This window comes from Ambystoma mexicanum, chromosome 6q (genome assembly GCF_040938575.1).
Source record: "Ambystoma mexicanum isolate Mex_15411 chromosome 6q, UKY_AmexF1_1, whole genome shotgun sequence".
NCBI lineage: Eukaryota > Metazoa > Chordata > Amphibia > Caudata > Ambystomatidae > Ambystoma > Ambystoma mexicanum.
The window spans coordinates 1,382,012,178-1,382,035,543 of NC_090937.1; the positions used below are offsets into that span (position 1 = coordinate 1,382,012,178).

Below are 23,366 nucleotides of genomic sequence, written 5' to 3' on the forward strand. Positions count from 1 at the left end.
CAGTCCATGTCAGTGATATAAACTTGGTGCAGATTGATGGAAATGAAATATATTAAAGCTTAAAGCAGGCTTAAAGCTTCGCTGTGTCTGAATGGGGACGTGACAAATCAGAAGTGTGGAATGTGAGATCTGTTCTGCTAAAGACATTGCATTGTTTAAAAAGCATTGAGAGCAGGAAAGACAGCACTGATCTGTAGCTTTTATTTCTGCTTCTAGGCAGTGGGGATGGGTACAGGTCAAAACATTCTTGGGTTGGCTGACTGACAAAAAGGGAGGTGGTTTGAATGACACATGAGGTTTTAGAAAAAGGCTTCAAGCAGAAAGGGCTGAGTCATTCACTCACTCGCTGACCCCAGAGCAGGAAGACTGATAGTGGACTGGTTCCAGACACTCTTTTCCTCTGGCTGACTTTGGGAGCTGAAAGGCTGGATTGTTCGTTCCAGGCAAAAAGGGAATATTCGTCATAAGAATTCTCCTGTCCTGTCCAGTAGATGGAAAAGGGGAATATCGCCAGCTGATGCAGAGAAGGGCTATCCGGAACTTTTGATCCGAGAATTCACTGACCCAAATAGATCTATGTAATTATGCTGTAATCGAGGAGCCTATAATGTGTGAAAGAAATATTTTACTGGCTGTTGTGAGATAGAATTATTTCTCAAAGTAATTCACAATCTATATTTTACGTGTGTTATCCATTTATGAAGTGAGCTTATGTTAGCTGCCAAGAATAGTGAGAAACATTCAAGGTTACAGATAACTGTGTGTTAGCCAGCAAGCACCAAATGGGTAGTTGAAGCTTGTTACTTGAAAATCTATTTACTGTGTGTTAGTTCTCTAATGAAAAGTATAAATTGTTGTAAAAAGTAAAACAGTTTAATGTATCTGTGTGTCATTTTTCTGAATGTTAACCTTTCATAAAGCCACAAAAGAAAAGAACAAGTTACTTTCAGAGTTCTCATTATGTGTCTGAATTATTGTGTTAGCACATAGACTGAGGTCCAACAGGTGGTAAACTCACCTTACCGCAGACGGAAATATTGTGCTGGTGTATCTCCTTAGACTGTTCTGAGCACCAGAATGCACAGAGGAGAAGAATTGCATCATCAGAGTGGGTGCAAAACATTGGTTTCTGCTTCACAAATCCATAAAGATGCAGTGGAAAGACAGTGAGGTCATTAGCAAATTACAGTGCAGTTTGGAAAATGACTGTGATCAGGTGCAGCAATTGAAGCAGAATTAAAGAACAGAGTGCAATATACAGAACTGCAAGCCAGATGTAGCGACCTTGCTGCTCAATTGTCTCAGAGCGACAAACAACTTAATGAGAGTGAGCTAGAATGAACCCATTTAATAACAATATTGGATGATATAAGGCAAGATAAAGATTTTGCCTTTCAGAAATTCAAACCCTTAGAGAAGATAACATGGAGAAAGATAAGGAATTCCATGCCATGGAACATAAGACATTGAAATTACTAGATGAAACTGAAAGAAAAGCCAAAGCACTTGAACATTGTCAGACAGATCAATGAATTGCAAGCAATAACCAATAAAGTCAGGGATGAGAATTCTTCTCTATGTCATGAAGCAGAACATATTCATGGACAGTGCAAAAACCTGGAACAGCAAATATTTAATTTCAAGTCTCAGGAAAAGCAACAGTGTACTACATTCACTGGAGCTGAACTTCATCAGAGCCCTAGCCAAGGAAATGTACCAGCAGCTGTCCACATGTCCAGACCTAGTTATAACCCAATGTTAGGGTCTGAGTCACCTGCAAATACTCACACACATTCTTGTCCACAAAAGAACAGGAATGAGTAACAAAATGAAACGTGCCAGAATGCACCATGTAGTCCTTTAAAAATTATGAAACCTTTAAAGACGTTGATTAATCCATTCAAAAGGGAAGGGGATTGTTGTATGGAAGATCATTTGGTGGTGGTTCACGATATATTTAAGGCACTTCAGATCCCTAGGGAACAATATAGATAGTATTTTCACTTCACTCTAGTTGCAGCATCTGCTAGTACCATGCGTGGTCTCAATGATCAGGAAAATGTGTCATGCGCAGACTTTGGGAAAGAGATTAGACAACAATTGTCACTGTATCAGTCTATACAGGAAGCCAAGAAAGCTGCTTATAGTGTGGCGGCACAGCAAAATGACTCCCCTCCCCAGTTCTTTCAAAACCTAAAAAGAGCATTGTGATGCTTTGATGTGACCTTTAACCCTAACTCAGTAGAATTTAAAACTGCATACTTTTATGGGCTCCACAGAGGACATCAGCCCAGACTCCTATGTTCCAATCCATGGATTCCAGCAACAGAAGTTCTTCCATTAGTCCTAGATACCTTAGTAGTTCTCCCAGAGTGGGATTTTGCCATGATATGCCAGGCATAAATAACAATCAAAATCAAATGTACAATGGCCCATAAAAGACACTAGGGACCCAGAGGAGATATGACCCTAATACAATGGTGTATGGCCACCAAGAAAGACCAAGATATGTGGATAGTTTAATAGAAAATGGAAATCAGCATAGGGAACAGTTGATACCCCCCCACAGAGGAAACAATTGCCCAAAAGGCAGGCGCAAGTCAGAGTATTTTGAGCCACAGCTGTTCCAAGGGACAGAGATGACAGGCTCCATAGAAAATGCAGACAAGTGTCACACACCAAAAACTAAAATACTGTCATGAGACACTTGTGAAAATACACAGCCATTAGGTTGCAATGTGGAAGTAAGTAGAGAGGAACCAGACAATGGGAAAGGCACAATGAGAAATTGGGGTGTGAACACTAGTGGTCCCAAGTCAGAGGGGCACTCAGTGGCTATACACCAAATGGGCTCTGAGCCCAGTTCTGAGAATAGATAAACACATTCAAAATTAAGTGGGCAGAAAGGAGGGTAAAATGTCATTTCATAGGCCCAATTGCATAGAAAAAAAGTAAAAATGAGCTATGAAAACTAAGTCATGAAATTATAGAAAAGGTTGAGCATGCTATGCTCCTATCACTATTGAAGAAAAATATAATGCATTTGCAATGATTGACACAGGTGCCCAAGCAACAATATGTCCAAAGAACTTTTGAAAAGTATCAATGAAGTGACATCACCACAAAATCATGTAAATGTGAGGCAAAATGAAGGCCCCTTGTACAATTTCAATGGGGGAAGAAATACCTATCGAAGGTGTCACAGAGGTTGACAAAGATAGATAAGCATCGAATGAGACAGGAAGTGTTGGGCATGCCATTATTGAAATACCATTCCTCATAGGAACAAATTGCCTGGGGAGATTATCGCCCCTCATTGTTGGGGTAAATGGGGTATTGTGGTGCTTAGCTAAAAAGCCATTGAAACCTACGAGAATAATAACCCAAAGCAACAGTGTATAGGATTGCCACACCGTTGCTAAATCAGAAAGTGCAGTGGAAGTATATATTCACAATGGCTGTGTGCCTAGTGTCACTGTCATTTTCATGCACCAGGATTAAATGTTAAAGGTATTTATACCGCGCACCGTCACCAACGGAATTGGTCCCCAGGCGCTCAGGCGGATCTGTAAATGATAAAGGTGGGATGGGTTAGTAAGGTGAAGGAGGGAGTAGGATAGTGAGAGGAGTGATGTTCTGTTGGCAGCTTCAGCTCATATACACCGGGTGCTGAGCTTTGGTGCGGGTATTGGATCTGAGTCAGTCCGCGTGTGCTGTTGTTCCGGCTTATGTGTTGTTCGAGTGTTGTGAAGTGCGTGCGGCTTGTTGTGCGAGAGATGGTTGTGTGAGTTTTTTTAGTGAGATAAGTATGCAGAATTTGAACTTATATTGGTTAGTGGGTTACCTGACCTTTACCATGCAAACATTCACAGTTTGTCTGAGTGTGGCACTTGTTGGCCCTTACATTCCCATCTTGACGTGGCGCAGGCCAATGTTTAGGACTTCATCCAGGTGGGGTCATGCCAACATTCACACTTTTATCTAAGGAGAAAAATAAAAGCAGTCTTTGGAGATTTCTTTGGACCCTTAGAAAAACTGGCAAACAGAAATAGTTGAAAACACTTTGCATTTTTATCTAAATGAAGAAAAATACAAACCAAATATTACTCCAGAGTTAAAGCAGGAAAAACACATTTCAACAATTGCAGAAATACACATGGGAGAAGGGCAGCCAGGGTACCCTATCCATGTGAATGGCAATTCTGAAATGATTGAAGCCACGTTGGCGCTTGAGCATGAACAGAGTTTCATTAGAGAAAAGATACTCTGGCAAATACTTGACAGAGAGGAAATCCCAAAGTTTAAAATTAAAAAACCAACACTTCTTTGGCCGAGGTGATCCCGAGTTGGGACAAATAATTGTAGGCAGATGCATGTTAAAGATTATAATCGGCTATAAAAAGCATTAATCACAATGTGTGGATTGTGAGCCGGAACACAAAACAAATTCTTTTTGGGAAATGACATCATGCACAGAATGTGTATGGTATTGGACTTTCTAAATCAAAAGGTCTGGTCCAGATTGGGGGGAGCCACACCTGAATTTGAAGACAAGAGGCAAGCTTATCATTGTGCCCAAATATGCAATTGAGCTTCAAGTAAAAAAGGATGTTATCATTCCCACATTTACCAGACAATTTACAGCAGCATTAAAATACAGGAAGGGACAACAGATAGAAGATTCTGATGTATTTGTGTGCCTAAATGAATCCATAAAGCAGCAAGGATTAGAATACCAAACTACAGCACTGATAGAGATTTGGGATGGACCCATTCAAATCCTGGTGGACAATATAGGTGGGTCAAGACATTAATTTGGAAGAGAATACAGCATTAGGAATGGCAGTACAGAAATCTTACTATACTGCTGATTTCAGCAACCCAGTGATCGGGAACATCCCTGAAAGCTATGTGACTGCACATGGTGAATTACCAGAATCATTGGAGTCTAAGCCTAAAGGAATCTTTAAAGTTCAGTCTGTGTACCCTTATGAGCCAAGTGAAATGGTATGCTGTCATCCGGATTATTGTATCCTATTCAAATGAGGTGAATCTAAAAAAGCAGCATATTGAAGTGAAGGTCAATATTCCAAAATATTTGAGTGTAGCGACTCTCCAAAGAGACACTGCTACACAGTTAGAGGAAAGTGTAGAGGTTTCTCCGTTGGAGGATTTTCCAGCGTTTTCTAAAATGGTAGAGGAGCAGATTCAAGCAGCAAATGCTTGCACAAATGAAGAAGAAAAAGACCAATTGAGGAACATATTTATGGAATTCAAACAGGTTTTTGCCAAAGATGCCTATGACTATGGGCTGACTGATTTGCTTGATGCCACACTACCAGTAGGACATGGTAGGGAGCAAGTATTTGTGCAGCAAAATAGGTTACCCTTGGAATGTCTGTAGTCACTGGCTGAAATAATCAAAAATGTGGATTCTACAGGAATCATTAGGCCTATTCATAGTACATCAAATGCTCCTATATTAGGTGTGCTAAAACCCAACGGCCAATGGCACTTGTGTGCAGATTTATGAAAATGAAACAAAAAGGTACCTGTTTCAAGGTGGCCCCTTCCATTTATTGATCAGGGCCTTCAACAGGTTCATGGATCAAGGGTATTTACCACCTTTGATCATCTCACAGCTGTATACTGTTGTGTGCCACTAGCGGAAGACATTTCAAATGTATTTGCATTTTAATTTGCCAAATCACAATATGCATGGTCCCGAACCCCTTTTGGCTATGTCAATAGTGGGAGTGAGTTTGGGATATTCCTGAGCAAAGCACTCCTGGATGCAACTGAAAGAGGAACAATAGTTTATGTGGTTGATGTGCTAATCAAAAATGAAGATCTGATAAGCCATTTCAATGAGATTATACATGTACTCAGTCAGCTACAGAAGGCTGGGGCAAAAGTATCTTTACAGAAAGCACAGTGGTGCAGAAAAAGGGTAAACTTCTGTTGGGGATGAGGTGGTCCAATCTCACCCCCCTCACCATTCCCACTGTGTCTAAAACCACACGTAAGATAAGGGGGGAGATCGCATCATATAATATAGAAATGTACATGTAACGCCTAACCCGCAGCCTACAAATAAGCACCATTTTGTTTTAGATCTGGTGTCATCTTTGTTCTAGTCCTAGAAATCATCCCTTTGAAAACTCAGCTCACCCCATCCCCTGTCCATCCCCACCCCGCCAGGCCGAACCCCCACCAGTCCTCGACCCCTCACCCTCTTTCATGCAGAGACCCAACAGACCACCTCACGTTGGTCGTTCCAGAACAACCACCACAGGCCTAATCCTAGAACCGCAGTATATCCTCCTAACAGCAACTCGCGCCTACCTATACCAGGAGAATTAAAACAAAGCAGCTGGCAGGTTAATCCCCTGGGGTGGGCACCTGGGTGCTGGGATAAATGTGTTAAAGGGAACCACAAGTGAAAAGGTTGGCATGCCAATATATTAGCTAATTCGACCTAACCATCTCTATTCATGCATGATTTATGTGGGTCATTATTTTCTTATTATCAGTTTCTGTCATTTAGTTTAGTCATATAGTTATATTGCACACCCAACCTTCACACAGTGGAGATGAGTCCAGGAGACTTACGTGTGCCAGGAGCAACTGGGAGTATCGAGCAATTAGCGTCATTATTTGGGCTATTGGAAATCGTGTGTTTTAGGGTGCCCACCTTCACTTCCTAGGCTATGAAGTGACAGAGTATGGATTAAACCCACAAAAGAAAAAAGTCGAAGCGATTCAGAAACTAAAAGATCCCACTAACCTGAAAAGTTTAAAGAGCTTGTTAGGAATGACAAGTTACAAGAGAACAAAGAAAATCGGGGAGAGGGAGAAACAAACCAAAAAGAATATATGAGAACCAGCGAAACTCTGTGAAAAATAATATCAGCTGTCAGTAAGAAATTATACACTTTGTCATCTGCTATGTTAACTATGCCATATGTTTAGAATTACTCACATCATATTATGTCTTGTTTGAATACACATTGATATGCCTTAGTCTTCTATGTCTTTCCAAAAGAATAATGTATTTTAAGCATCCTGACATTTTCTCAAAATTCAAAAACACCAGCGAAGATCACAGAACAACAGCTTAGCATTTTACTTGAAATTTCCTCTTGCTTGGTTAATTTTGAATAAATCTACAACATCAAGTGAGACTGACCCTTGAAAAGGCAAACTGAGCATAGTAGTGCATTATATACCAAGAAAATACAAGGGAAAATTGCAGTGAAAATACTCTGTACCTTACCCAGTATTTGCATGTGTCCTGGCCAAATGTCCAGAAAAGTATCAGGTTTCGGTAGCTTGTAGGTAGATATGCAGGTCATGGTCACTGTTTAAACCTAGCTGGGTACATTGTAACTTACAAATCATGCGCAGTTTGAGTTGCCAGAGGAGGAGTTGATGATCGCCCCCTATTGTGTGAGATCATGCTTGTTATAGACCGACGAAGCGAATATCATTCTTGTTGGCCAGTTGGTGGTTGGTTTGCCAGTGGACTGCAAGAGGCAGTTTGGGATCTTGACTGCTAAATGCTCACATGTCTGTATTCATAACTCACGAATAGTGCTCCCAATGTATATTTTGCCACACACACATATGATTCCATACACTATATACTTTGATCTACAGTTAATGAAGTCATTCATTTCAATCTTGAGACTACCATAATAAGTGAAAGACATGGTAGCTGACAGAACAAAAGTGCAAAAATTACAACTTCCCCATTTATGAAAATCTGTTACGGTGTGCTTCAGCCAATTATTATCAGTCCTCGGATCGGGTTCTGATTTGAGAAAAGAGGGACTCAATTTGTTCTTTAACGTCGGAACCTTGCTAAAGATCAATTTAGGTAATCTAAAGATGTGCTTGTGCAGATCTGAATCCAGCATGAGTAAATGCCAATGTTTGTTCAGTAACTTGTATAAACCATTGCTATCTTGAGAACATTTTGTAATAAAACTGACACTTTGATAAGGTTCCTGTGTGGTCAAAGTTTTCTTTTTAAACAAATCATCTCTTTGTAAAACGTTGGTCTTAGTAAGAGCAGTGTGTATGCATTTGGTAGTACCCCTGTCCCTTAAACCTGTGCCAGAGTAAATCACACTCATGTGTTAAATCTCATGAGAGCTGCAATTTCTTTACCATTTTAGTGTGGCGAAGGGCCACTTCCTTTTTATCGAGTCTAATGCTTTTATTACTTCCAGAGAAACTACTGTGCAATGGTTCTCCCTTGTGTTAGTACTGTCTATAATGTGGTGTAGTGTGCGTAGGTTCCACGTTGTGTTTCTCCCTGGTACAAAGCCTGTCAGGTCTGGATGAATGAGATCTGTTATAACTCATTTGAGCCTGTTAGCTAGCAGAACAGTTAGTATTTTACTGTCTTGGTTTAGTAGTGACAGCAGTCTGTATGAGCTACATTCTGTGGTTCGTTTATTTGGCTGAGGAAGTGGCACAATTATGAATTGCTTAAGGGATTTAGGGAGGGAACCCTTTTCGTACACTTCGTTTAGCATATCTAACAGTGTGCAATATTTGCTCAGCGCCTGCTTTGTAAAACTCGCTGGCCAAACCGTCTGCTCCTGGGAATTTGTCCGATGGCGATTAGTTCCTCTTTAGTGATTGGGGTTTCTAGTCCTGTGGCTGCTGCGTTTTCCAGGAAGTATATGTTAATCTGTGCCAGGGCCTTTTCTATTTCATCAGCGCCTCTTCTATTTCAGGGGCTTGTGCCTCAGTGGTGTCTTTGTATAAAACCTTTTAGTATTCAAGAAAGGTCCTGTTTATTTCCGGTTGTGTGTTGCGTGCCTTGTCCTGACTGTCTAGGGTTGTGTGGATTATTTCTGGTTTGGTTTCACTTTTGTATAGCCACACCAGGAGTCTACCAGACTTGTCCCCACATTCATGTTATTTCTCTACCCTATCCCAGTATGTCATGCATTCCTGTTTGAATCTGATCCTGTCCTTTGAGCAGCCGTTTGTGTGATCTACTTCTTTCTCTTTGTCTTCCAGTTCTTTTTCTGCTTTGTGTAATCCTCTTGTGATATCTGCCTTTATTCCCCCTGATTTGATAGTGGCTCAGCCTCTTTTTATTTTACTTCTTTAAACACTGCTCATAGTTTACTCGGCATTGTTACACTGCCTGTATTGTGTTGGAAGTAGCTATCTATGCTCCCTTTCAGATGCTCTCTGAATGCTTTATCTTGGAGGGTTTCCCCTCTCATTTTCCATGTCGGGATGTATGCTCTCAGTGGTGTTATTTGCCACACTGTCAGGAGGGGGAATAGTACTCTGGCTTTGTATGTTGCCACTATTGATATGCCTGATGTTTCTGCAACTGTGAAGAAGTAGTCAATTCTGGTGTGTGTGTCATGTGGGGCGCTGTAATGGGAGTAGTCCTTTGTCTTTGGGTTGAGCCCCCTCCTTATGCATATTAGCTCAAACGATTGTAACACTGCATTTAGGGTCAAGCTAAGCCTTGTCAATTTGCTGTCTGATCTATCGAGCAGTGGTTCATGTGTGCAGTTAAAACAATCCCCCCATATCATGCTTCTATTCCTATATGGACCTATTCCGGCATACATTGCTCTGAAGTATGTGGAGGCGTCCTGATTCGGAGCACATGTATCGATTGTATACATTTCTTTGTTTTCGAGAAACCTATGAATTAGGACCATTCTGCTCTTGTTATCGGGTATATTGTGTAGAATTTATAGGGGCAGTGTGGGTGCTATCCAGACCAGCACTCCTCTTGCGTATGCTGAGTTTGTGGACCCCACCATCGTACCATTCCATCCCTTGGCTAGTGTATTCTGCTTATCCTTGGTCAAGTGTGTCTCCTGCAGTAGAGCAATATCTATCTTTTGTCTGCACAGGTATGCCCTCATCCTGTTCCTTTTAGTGTAGTTATTTAGGCCACTGACATTCCACATGATCAGTCTGAGGGCTGTTGTCATCTATGCGTGTTCCGTAGTGTGGTGATGTCTGTTTCTGCCTAGCGGGCCTCTTGTCTTGTGTAATGGGTGATGCCCTGTAATCTGCTGACTATTATCATTTGGTAAACATGCAGTTCGAGGTCGCGCAACCCACCCTGTATAACATTTCCCTCTCCCCAACTTCATACTAATTTTGAACTGTGACCCAGGTACACATAGCATGCTCAGGTGTTCCTGCAATCTTCCCATGTATCGTACGGGCAATACATAGGTGTTTGGTGTGTGGCAGGTGGATACTTCGGAACTTGTAACCTAAAGGTGTAAGTATTCTGGGATGAATGTCTCTCTATGTTCTTTATTTTCCTGCTTAGTCGTGGCCTCATTGCGCCTTTGGGTCTCATTCACTTGGGTGGTGTCGATTTGGTTTGTTGGTTTCATGTTTGTTGTAGCGCTAGTCTTTCCGTGTCCATCCAGTCTTGTGAGTTCTCTGAGGGTGTCAAAAAAAATCTTGTTTTTGTATATGACTTTCAAGCGTGCTAGATATAGTAGCATGTATTTTAGGTTGGCTTTACGTAGTCTGTCTTTCGCTGCATTGAATTGCTTTTCCGCTGAACTAGCATGGTGTAGTCTGGATACACAGTTATTTTGGCTGATGCTCTTTGTATGGTGCCTCCTTTTTGGAAATGGGCCAATATCTTCTCCCTGTGTTTGTAGTTCAAGATTTTGGCTATAATGGGCCTTGGAGGCGCTCCTGGTGGTGGTTTCCTAATTAGTGATCTGTGACTCTGTTCCACTGTAAATCTTTGACTGAGGTTGCTGGGCCCTATTTCCTGTTGTACTATGTTCTTGATGTATTGTGGGGTCTGTCCCTTCCTCTCCCTCCAGCAAGCCTATCCTTCTTACGTTGTTCCTTTGGGCTCTACCTTCAGCATCATCCGCTCTGTCTTCCAGGTTTTGCACTTGTTGTTGTAGGGTTCTGGTGTCTGTTGCCATTTGTCTTAGGTGCGTGGTGTTCTCTACCACTTGCTTCTCCAACGTCCCTGTTCTTTCCACCAGTGAGCGTACATCCTGTCTCAGGAGTCCTACATCTATGATCACGCCATCTAATTTTGCTTCCAGTAGGGATTTCAAGGTTGCTATAGCTGAATGTATTTGTTGGTTTCCGCCTTGTTGCCCTTTCATGTTTGCTTGTGTCTCTGTGGTTCTGTCTAAGTCTTGCCCACCTCCTGACCTCTCGGCGAATGTCTCTATTGTGGTTTTCTTGGTCCTGTTTCTGTTGCCCTTGGGAGGCATGTGGGTGGCTGCTTGCTGCATCCACTTGTGGTGCACTGTTGTGTAGTGCTTGAGTCTCTGGTTTCCCAGCTATCTTATATCATTGTAGGGTGCTGTGCCTCTTGTCTCGTTGTGAGGGAAGTTAGTTGATAGTAGATTCTGTTGCCCAGTCCTTCCCTGGCCTGGCCCCTGCCTGTGTATAGTCGTATTCCTGCAGGTGCTTTCTGTGTTTTGCCTTTGTACTGTGTGGCTTGTGGCACCCTTATCCCCCATTCCCAGTCCCTGCTGTTTGCTAGTTGTTTGCTGGCCTCTCCTCCCAGAATTCGGGGTTTGCCTGGTTACCGAGCTTCCCACTTTCTGTTGGGCGATCTGCTGTGCTCTGAGCCGTCGGGTTATTTGTGCAGCCGGGTGAGCCTTCCTCGCTCTGTTCTCAGACAGGGGGAGTGGTCCTTATCGTGAGTGGGCGTGCCTGCAGCTTCTCTCCCCCTACCTTTTGTTTGCTGTCTGTGCTCTTGGCTAGGTCCTGCCTCCTGGGTGCTCCGCCTCATGTATTGTTGATCATGCTGCCATTTCTTTGTATCATCTGTTAATGTCCTTGGCCGCCTTACAGTTCAGCGGCTGCTTGCGTGTTCTTACCCGGGTGTTGCCCTTCCTGGCTTAGTGTGGAGCCATGATGTTCCGCCCAGCTTGCCTTCTGTGGTGTATGCACTGCGCTACATTGCCATCTTGCTTTAGCTGACCCTCTACTCCGCTGGGCTTCCAATCCGCTTTCTCACACTTGTTTGGGCAGATCTTCCGTTTCACAGCACCAGAGATGTTTACTGCATATTTTCCCCGCAAATGAGTATTCTTTTGCCCTTGTTGGCACGGATCAGAGCGGATCTCACAGGAGCTACACAGAGTGGGACTTTATTCCATGGTGGTTAGCCACTCTCCCTAGCCAATTGTTTTACAGCTTTTTTGTATTTCTTTTGCTTTTGTTAATACTAAAAATATTTTAGTGTGTTGTGAAAGGTTCTTTTTTAACCAATAAAATACTTTAAAAATAAAAGATACTTAGTTGCATATGGTAATTCGGCTAGAATTATGTGAGTGTAAGTGTGAAAGGACATTTGTTTGAAGTGAGTTTTAATTAAGGGTATGTTTAAAGTAGTTATATACCCATTGGCGTATTCTAACTATATTGGATTTTACAAGGAGTATTGTAGTAGTATGGATGTGTAGTGCAAAAATAACTTTGATTGCATAGTTTAAGTGTATTACAATGAAGGGTATTTTTAAAGTAGTAGCGTATTCTAACTGTCTTGGATGTTAAAAGTACTATTGTAGTATTATGGATGTAGTTAGATACCCGTTGGCGTATTTTAACTATTTGTTATACTATACTTTAGTGAGTGTATTTGGGTTGAAGGAATTTAAATAGGGATTTCTTAGATTTGCTGTTGACCTATGTTTAGGAGTAATGGAAGTACATTCAAACCAACCACTTCTTTTGTTTTGACATATACAGTATATTGTCCAGAAGTGGTTGTGGCAGATTGTGGTAAATTATGCCTAATGTTTTGAAGGTTGTCTTGCCAAGAGATACTTGGCCATGTGTGAAGCTAGTGACTTTATAGTTCATTTTGGTACCATCTGCATTGTATCTTAGAAGCATTAGTATGACATATTGGCCATGTGAGTTCATTTGTATGGTGGAACGTTTGTCCGAATAGCAAGAAGGGTATAATATGCCATGACTTGCATTGTGCAGAAACTGGTGAAATGAAATGGATTCATAATTTGGTATGGATATATAGACAAATCGTTCATTAGGTATGTGCTTTTGTGAAACATGGTTGCATAGAGAACATGTATGTTTCTACGTGTATGAAATCTGAAAGATTTCATTTATAGGGATGCTTTTGGTTTCTAGTACTTGTAGTAAGTACATTATGAATTCCAGAGGATCTTCCTGTCTGTTTATGAATTGTAGCATTCCTGTATAGTAGTCCAATTCTTGCCTTATACCTGAGACAGTGCAAATACTGGCAGAAACATTTGTTGCGTTTCCATGAATGACAATTATTTGCAAACACACCTGGCTGAGCCGTTTAAGAAAATGTTGTGAACAATGGTGGAAATTGGAAGAGAAGATTGATTGCTACATTTGCATAGCAATTTACCCCAGTTGTGTTGCTGAATTTAAATGGACCAGAGAGTAGTGCCTCTGGATCCTTTGATGGGTCTGCAGTTGTTCTTTGTTTTTTTAGTGGTATAGCAGTGAGATCTGGTATAGTTTCTGCTTGTATTTGTTTTATTATTAATGGGTTTATTTTTTGAGGTACAGGGTACATATCTAGATGGGGGTATGCAGTGCACATAGCCGTTGTATTCTAGGATGAAAGGAATGTCTGAATTTACTTTGTTTGCATCAAAGTTAACTAGGAATAGACCATTGAGTGAACAGAGAGGTGAACATGCTATGCAACTCATAGCTTCTTTGAAGACTGGGCTGTCAATGTCAATCAATGCATGATCAACAGTTAGACCTTGCGATTTTTGATTAGTGACAGCATATGCTAGAGATAGAGAGAATTGTTCTATGCATGCGTACATGTTTTTTTTAGGAAATACACATGCTATTGTGCGGCCTATTCTTTCAACTTCTCCAGGTTTGGCAAAGCAGATGTTGACAAACTGAATGTTGTCATGTGGATATGTTTGGAAGTACAAAATGCTCCATTGACTAAACCTATTTCTACTTCAAGGTTACAATTTAGAATTACTCTGCAGTTTAGACACAGATTAAAGAGATTTTCTAATCGAACTGGGTTGGAGATACATTCTTCTAAGCTATTTAGTCGTGCTGTTGCTTGTTGACACATAGGGAGTGTCATGCCATCTACTTCTAGTTTGTCTGTGGAACTGATTTGCAACATGGGTTGCATTGTTCAACATTGTATCATCTAATTGACTACAGCTTGCAAGGGTTGGTTTTAAGGACATGCATTTTATATTTTGTTGAGTTAATTGTTCCATGACAGGGGGAGATGTCTTTTACCCATATAGCTCATGGATAGGTCTAGTATCTTTAGTAAGTAGACCAGTTCTAATGCTTTTTATAATGTTAGCATAGGTGAGATCTGCAGACTGATGCATGGTTTGAGTTAGTTCTCTGTAGCAAAAATGTTGCCAGAGATTTACATTTCCATTGCTGCTGAGTGTATTACGGCATTTTTTGGGTCCTAATGTTTTGAAAATAGGTTGACCTTGTATTGGTGTCAACTGTAGGAGTTCTCTGAAAACAATATCATGTTTTCCTCCAAACAATTCTTCTTAGTCAGTTTTTAGGACTTCTTGCTCTCTAAAATTAATTAAAACTAGCATTAAAACCAGCATAAGGTTGAAATCAATGCTTACTTCATCAATCAGGAGGACTTTCATTTGTTTCAGAATTCTGCGTGATTCAGTAGCAGCTTCTGCTGATAATTTGTAGTATTCTTATTTATTTTTGTACTCTACTGGAAGGAGAAGTAGTCGGTGTAAAGTTACACCTCCTATGTTGTAGGCAGCTGGACCTGTGGGGAATGTTACAGCAGCTGTAATGTTGTTGTTTGATAAGTCTTGTAGCTTCAACACTTACATACAGGAGCAGAGGTTTATAATATTGACAGCTACAAGTTGTAGTTTCATGTTTCAAACCGTGTTCAACTTCTTCAGTGACTTGTAGATTAATGGTGAGTTGTTCATCATTTAGCTGTGATTTGAGCACTGACTGAGATGGTTTGGATTGATACATGGTATTTTCTACCTCAGTCATGGCTATTTCTGCTTCATTTAGAATGAGTGGTTCTCCAAGTCGTTCTTGGCTTCCTATAACAGAAAGGTTAACTGCCTTCAGGAGTGTCTTTATCTAACGAAGTGCAATGCCTTCCTCTTGCTGGCTTCATTGTTCAAAATGTGTTTGTATTGTTTGAAATTGACATTTGTTATACTGCTTTTCATTTAATTTCAATACCGCCTGTATTGGAATTACGCTGTTTGCTCCTTAACACTAGATCTCTAGTAAAACACTCAGTTGAGGTTGCAAATTACATAGAGTCTAACAACTTAGATGTCTGCGCATTAACTGAGACCTGGGGCCATGGCGCTGCCGGTCCAGCTCTTAACTTAGCCATACCAGATGGCTATGTCATGTTTAGAAGGGACAGAGAGGAAGGTCGAGGGGGTGGAGTAGTGATAATTGTTAAGAAATCCCTTTAAGTCTGGGAATCACTGGGTTTTGTTAAGATAGGCCTAAACTCTGACTCTACATTGAACTTTCTACTGGTATATCGCACACCTTTGTGCACTTTGCGGCTAGCTGAGGCTCTCAGCTCATACATTTTACCACAAATTAAACCCACTTCTAGATTAATTCTTTTAGGGGATTTTAACTATTGGCTGGGCGTTGACTCGGACTGCCTTGCGACCGACTTCAAACAAGCCTTGGATAATTTGGGTTTTTCTCAACAAATGTACTCTCCTACACATGCATCTGGTCACACTTTAGACTGGGTATGCACCCATAATGTTAATTGCAATAATATTAGTGTAGGTTTGTGTCCCTGGTCTGACCATTCTTTTGTGCACTTTATGTTGGATACGCCTTTTCCTATGAAGCTGCCAATCATGCCTCTGCAACTGGAAATTCGGAGTCAAAAAAAGATCACGCTGGCTAACATTGAGCTTTTGTTAAAGGATAGCATAGTAAACTTCAACACTGAGATGTCTCCAGAAGATATGGCTATAGTATTAATAGATAACCTGGCATGCATCTCTGACAAACTAGCACCTCTTAAACAGAAAAAGATTAAGGTTAATGAGCATAAAAGTAAGGCCTGGTTCACGGATGACCTTAGAACTAAAAAAGTGGAGGTTAGTAAAGCTTACTTTGCCTGGAAAAAGGAGCATCACGCAGAGTTATTGGTTAAGTATAAGAACTCTGTGCGTGGCTATAAAAAGTCGATTTTGGAAGCAAAAAAAGACTACCATAACGGCCGGATAAGCAAAGCTAAATCCAACACAAGGGAAATCTTTAAGATATTAAAGGAACAGGAAACTACTCCAGTCTCTCCCAACTCCCTAGTTAAAACTGATGCGGAATGGTGTTAACAGATTCAAAAAGGTTTACATAACAAACTTCACAAAATTAGGGAAACCATGCTTAAAAAAAGGGAATTGACCATCGATGCTGGCGAGGCTGATACTAAGGTATTATTAAGGTTTTACGCGTGACCCGTCAGTCCCCCAGTTTGATTTTCATTCAATCACAGAAAGTGAGTTGTTAAAAATCATAAAGCATATGAAACCATCGCAATGTAGAGGCGATGCCTGCTCATCTATGATTATAAAAACATGTCCCCCTTAGCTCATCAGTGCCATCTGTAACTTTATAAATGCTTCTCTTAAGGCAAGTAGTGTGCCAAACGAATTAAAAGCTACCATGGTTACCCCTATTAAAAAAAAAACGGGATTGCCAATGGATAATCCTTTAAATTTCCGACCTATTTCCAACACACCCTTCTTACTTAAGATTTTGGATAGAGTGGCTTACAGTCAACTTGCAGAGCACTTAGACCTGCATTACATCCTCCACCCCAATCAGTCAGGTTTTAGGAAAAAATATGGGACGGAAACTTCACTATTGGAATTGAAATCAAAATTAATGGGGGAAATGGATAAAAGTGGACTATCCCTGATAATCTCACTAGATCAGTCAGCGGCCTTTGATTTGGTGGAGCACTCGATCTTAATCCCAAGGCTACATGAGGTGGCTAATCTCTCAGAACCAGCAGCCCTGTGTATCGCCTCTTTTTTGGAGAACAGAACAAGTAGAGTCTGCTCGGCTACGGCTGAAGCTAGCCCACTTTCTGTTCTTTATGGGGTCCCACAAGGTGCAAGTTTGTCCCCTTGTCTGTAAAATGTGTTCATGGCCCCTTTCTTCTATATTTTACAAGAGGAGGGGGTTGTGATCTCTAATTATGCAGACAACACTCAATGTGTTATTAAGCTGTCGGGACACCACAAAAAGGATGAGGCGGAGGTGAATAGAGTTTTTTCCCTAATTGAAAAAAGGATGCTGAATAATTTTCTAGCTCTTAATCGCAGTAAGACCGAGCTGATGATAGTCGGTAGTTCTAAAGCGATTGGCAAGTTAAGTCAAGATTACAGCAAAAAGGGTATAATATGCCATGACTTGGGGGAGGACATCCTTACTCCCTTATCTAAGACAAAAATTTTAGGAGTGATCTTGGACTCGACATTAAGCATGAAAGCCCATGTCTCATCAGTGGTGGCAGGGGTAGTCTATTACATCAGACTTTTGGCTCTTCTGAGGCCCATGATTTCGCAGGAAAGTGTGGGGACCATAGCCAGGGCAATTATAGGTGCCAAAGTGGACTATTGTAGTAGCCTCCTGCTGGGCATTAATCAAAGAGAGCTGCATAGACTGCAGGTAGCCCAGAATTGGGTGGTTAGAGTGGTTCTTAGACTTCCAAAGTATAGCCATGTAACGGTGGCCATACGCTCATTACACTGGCTACCTATTGAAGCCAGGATTCATTTTAGAGTACTGGTTATAGTTTTCAAATGTCGGTCTCAAGTAATGCCTGAGTATTTACAAAAGTATATAATTTCCAAGAGTAATGTACGATCTTTGAGATCTGATTTCTCTAATCAAATTATACAGCCAAGATGTAAAACAACGAAGGTGGAAAAGGGAGCATTTGAGGTGAGGGCCCCCTCGCTTTGGAACAATCTTCCTTCAAGCTTGAGGAGTCACTCCTCTCTTGCATCGTTCAAGAAGGAATTGAAGACATTCTCGTTTGTCTGACCTTGGGAACATAAGGATGTCTCCAATTAGGGGATAGTGGAATAACCACTGAGGAGTCTTATGATATTTCATCTCTAAGCCTGTCCTCTTTTGTGCTATATGTTTTTCCGTTGTCAGCACCTTTATGCCTAAGGGTCAGTAGTGCGCTTAACAAATGAAATGCAATGTAATGTAATTTGCATTGAATGCAGCTTCAAATGTGTCATGGTCACCTAATAATTCTTCTTCTATTCTCCAAGGTTTGAAAATGTACAGTAGGGATATGTATTAAAGGTCTCTATGTTGTGGAGATGTAAATTATAACTTTATATGATTAATTAGGCTGGCTTTCTTAAGTTTTACTAGGCTTCGTTCACAAGTTGACACTGAATATTTGTCAGTTGTCTCATCTGATATTGTTTTTGTAGGAGTCATTTTGGGCTATGTCATACAGGCACATGTTTCCCAAAGCAGTACTTTTGTTTGGGTAGTATGTGCCAATATTTTTTTTTTTATATAAATGTCTTGGCTGTTGCAATAATTTGTGGCTATTGTTTTGGTTTCTTGGTAGGATTTTAGTACCCTTTTTTGTGATAACGATGGAACAACGTTTAACCAGACAATCTTTTCAGATTTCTCATATAAAGGTGTACCTGTTAAATGGTCTGTAGCTTCGTAGTACTCACATTCTCTATTGGAGAGCAGTTTTATTCCAGAACTGTACACATTTTGTGACCATGTTTTGTTGCATTACATGTCTTCCCAGAGGTCTTTTAGGGCTGTCTTCTCAGCTTTGGTGAGATAGGCTGCGACATATCTTCCAACTGCAGTGGAATTGTCTGCAATGTATTGTATGTCTATATTTGCATTCCACAAGAGGGTAATGATTGCATGTAATCATTGATGTACTTTGACGCTTCATCCCTTTTAATTTTGTATATGTTTTTAGGGGTTTTCCCTTTCACACTGTGTCTAACAGAAGACATCAAGCTATTGACTTGCCTATTTGTGCAAACTGATCTAGAGAAGCCAAAGCAACATTTGGTATAGTATTTACCTTTGTTTTATGTCGACGATTTGTGTACGTAGGTCACTATGTGTGGTTTCTGAAGGGATGTCACCGGTAATGCATTTTTCAATAAATTCTCAAACAGTGCCATCACTGTCATGGCCAAATTTGGGAGCATCCTTTATTCACAAACGCATGTGGATGTGAGGTGCTCCTCAGGATTGATATTCTTTTCTCCAAAATAAGTTTTACACTTCTCCAAGTGAATGGGTAGTTTTATTGCACATGAAGTGCAGCATGGCAATGGAGCGATGGTGAAAGTACCTTGATATATTGGACAGGGTCAAGAGAACATAGACTTTATTTTTGTTTTGTTTGCAGTATGTAAGAAGTCATGCGAATCATCCCATGCATATTCTGCACAACTTAAAGCATAAAGCCTTAGTATACAATGTGCATCAGCATGACATCAGAACAGGTTTTCTTTTGTACCACACATGTTGCCAAGAGATTTGGGATACTTGTCTGCAAAAGTTCACCATATCTTTTATCTTTTGAAAAAGTTTGGTAGCGGATATGTTTAAGAAATTAGAGCGTGTTTTTAATGTGTGTGCAACTACATAACATAGAGTTGCTAGTTCACTTTTGAGGAGGAGGTGGAAAATGTACTCTACATTTTGTCAGAATACATTTGTAAAGAGCAATATTTTGATGCACTAATTTTTGTGGATCTTTCATCATATCGTCCTCCGTTTCCTGCCAGAAAAAGTAGAGGAAAAGATTGTGCATCTACCCTTTTCGCCCATATGCTCATTGGGGATCCTTTGGCTTGATGCATATGATATGTTTCTAATGCATCTTCTACGGTGTGTTTGGAATGCAGAAGGTGACTTGTATACTGGTCTAATATGTTGGCTGTAGTAAAATGATGTGCATGTTCAAATTGGCCAGATTGTGGTGAATCCTCAATTATTTGTGTGGTTTCTCTTAAATGTTCCTCTATGTTGATTTCTCTGTAGTATTTATTGTTTTCTTTGAGATAGTGTAGGGCTTGTCTAACTTTGTTTAAGTCGACTAGTTGTTGCCAAATTGTTTAGTCTTTTGTTGGTACACCATTAACTAATACAATCAAATATTGATCTATTAGTTTTAGTGTTTTTACATTTTCTTTAAGATCTGATGGCAAATATACTACTTTGCCACAAATGTCTTTTAGTAACTCGGATGGAGACAATTTGGCAGTTTTGGTTGAAGGCGTATTATAGCTTGAAATGGGTGTACTGTTTGGATTATGATGCTCTCATACAAGTTGAGTTGTTGGAGAGCTGTTGGAAGTGTGATAGCATGTGATTGCATTTGGTTATCGTCAAGCTTTGAATTTCATTACGTGCAAAGTATTGAGGGGTCATTCATTTTGTGTTTAGTTTCTGCTGTTAGATAAAAGCTAATTGGAACCATTGGGATTCCTCATTGTCCTCTATTTTGTAGGCCATATCTACTATGTTTGTGCTATTTTTTTAAAAAAGTGCTGGGACAGCAGACACATACTTTGTCTGGCATTTCAGCAGATGTGTTCTGAAACGTTGCTATTTCTTTTTTCTATGTGTTTGTAAGGAGCTTGATGTTTGTGAGGTTTTCGCTAATGTTTAAAGTTGCTAAATTTTCTGAGTCAATTTCAGTTCCAAAATATTTACTTTATTTGTGCTCTATTTCTTGAAGGAGTTCTTTGGCTGTTCCATTTAGGAGAATGTTATTTTAATGTTGCAGTTCTAGAGCAGGATTTTTTTTATTGTACAATCAATGCACAATGTATCGAATGGCAGAAGGATGTGTTGCTAGCATTTTGACATGGTGGAAGGTGCTTTTGCAAGCTGTTCATGAAATGCAAGCTAATACATGTCCTTGCAGTCCAGTATGGATACATACGGGGCAGGAGTCTATTGTTAAATCTACCAATAGAAATCTTGAAGAGTTTTCCAGTAGTTTTTGATGCAGGAGGCTGCGAACAACAGGATGTACTTTCAGAGTTGAAATGTACATTTGATGTGTTGAAGTGAGATGACAGGGTCACATGTAGTGTTTTTGGATGTGATTGGTGGATGGATGTGTGAGTGTTTGAAAGTAGCCATTGAGGTCTTACAAACATAAAAGTTAAAAAGGTGGAAGGGCTGCCCCGGGCCACAGTGTATGCAGATACTGTGGTAGTCTGTGGATCCGCACATGCCATCCAAGTGTTTTAATGGTGCCGGCATATAAATAGGGCCACGGAGACCGTGGACAGTCGCGAAAATCCACAGACTTTGGGGGAATAGCCAATCATGTTTTTAATTGTAGTGTACAGGAACACAGGGTAGCAAGTGTTTTCTTTATTGTGTGGAGTGACGATGACTATTGTTATGTCTATGAAATAGCTGAGTGTGTGGGTGATGGGAGATTCTTGGATCCATTCATTGAAGGTTTACAATTAATATTGTGGCATCTCTGGTACTGTTGAATTGGCAGAAGTATACATTTCGTGGTATGCAGTTTCTGGCTTAAACTGGGCATCCTTATTACCATTCTGTGAGATTATGGCTCACTGTAAACGCCCAGACAACATTATTTTGCATTGTGGAGGTAACTGTTTTGGGTATGTGACTGCAGTATCCTTGCAGTTGCCCATGAAGGATATGTTGAAAAGCCTAATGGACCTATTTCCAGTTGAAAGATTATTTTTTCATAAATTTTCAAAGGCAAATGTGGAGATATCCATACTTGTTTTGTCCACAAATGGAGAAAGCTAGTCTGCATGTCAACAGAGATGTATGGCCTTTTTTACACAGTGTAGGAATGGCATCTTTTGACAATGACAACATTAGGTTTGATGTGTGAATGTTATTTGTGGAGATGGAGCTCATTTGACAGATGTTGGAAATTAGATTTTTCTTTCCAATGTTCAAAATGCATTGAAACAGTGTGTGTGTGAACAAATGAAAAGGGAAGATGTGGAGTGTGCACAAAAGCATTTGTTAGTAGGTTTAGGACATAAAAATGAAAAACACAAAACATAATTTGACATAGCTTTTGTAGATGTTACAACAAAGAAATAAGTACAATACAGCATTTTTTACTATAGTACATACAAACAAACAAATCAAAAAAGATTTCTTTTTAAGCAAATGTCCCAAAAGGCTCTTTCAATAGCCCCTATTGTAGAATAAATTATTTAAATTGAGTTTAAATCTCCACACCACTCTTTATCTCTACTATACAATTATCCATTATTTCCATTAGCATAGAACAAAATGCTAATGGGAATGTTGGAGAATGTATTGAGTTTAACTGGTTTACTGAAAAAAGTAAAGCAGATGGAGTCTATATGATTTTTTTTTTAGTTCTATTTTTTAACTGTGAACAATGGCTTCAAATGGTATTTTTGGTATTTTCTGATTTTGTATTTTATTTTCTGTTTTTCCATGAGAGGCAAAGAGGTAAAGGTGGAGAGGCAAGGGAGGAGAGGTAGGGGGCAGTGTTTCTTGTCCTCCTTGACCACAATCTCAAAAGCACTTCGAAACTGCCCTTCCTGCAGAGTGGTGTGTCACAGTACATACAGTGTACTGTTGTCCTAGAAAGATAACGATCAACAGCCTCTTGTATGGGCTGCAAGGCTGCTGGTAAAATCCTCTGCCCCACAGAATTGGACTGTGTTGTGGCAGGAGCGGTTGAGCAAGATGGGGTAGAGAAGGACAGCCTACTCCCAGGGAAAGGAATAGCCTTTCTCAGAGCACCCAGGTGGAATGTGCATGTATGGCGGAGCAGGGAGTTGGTACCAAAGGAGCACTGCCCGAGCTGTCCACGACAGAGAGTGACTCCACACTCAGTGCATTTAACATGGGCAGCTAGAGTCTGTGGTACCCCTTTACCCTCTAGCTGGTGGTGGTGGTGGCCCGTGGGGAACAGGGATGGACATGACTGATGCCATTTCAAGGTAAATATCAGGTCTGCAAATAGTCTGCAAGCAGGTCTTCAAAGCAGGTGCACTCTTCTGGACTGTGTAAGGAAGGAGAGGGTCAGTTTCCCCCCCCCATACATTCAACACAAAAGGGACCACCTGCTCTTGCAATAGTGGAGGGATGCCTTCCTTGCCCTTCTGTGGCCTCCACGAAGAAGTCCCTGGCACATACAGAAGTGGGGCTACTGCAAGATACATTTGGACTCCATTTTGTGTACCCCAGACTCCATCTTTGGATTAGGCCACATTCTGGTAACTGTGAAGCCTTCTCTCCCTTAAGCAGCGCCATACACAGCAAGC

The 23,366-nt window shown here is 40.6% G+C and overlaps 1 long non-coding RNA gene across 1 annotated transcript in view; it reads right to left on the bottom strand.

Moving 5' to 3' along the window:
• Positions 1-23,366, bottom strand: part of LOC138515617 (uncharacterized) — a 622,954-nt gene that overhangs the window by 128,696 nt on the left and 470,892 nt on the right. Inside the window, exon 3 of the long non-coding RNA XR_011282109.1 lies at positions 3,905-3,981. This is a non-coding gene — a long non-coding RNA (uncharacterized lncRNA). The remainder of the gene's footprint in view (positions 1-3,904; positions 3,982-23,366) is intronic.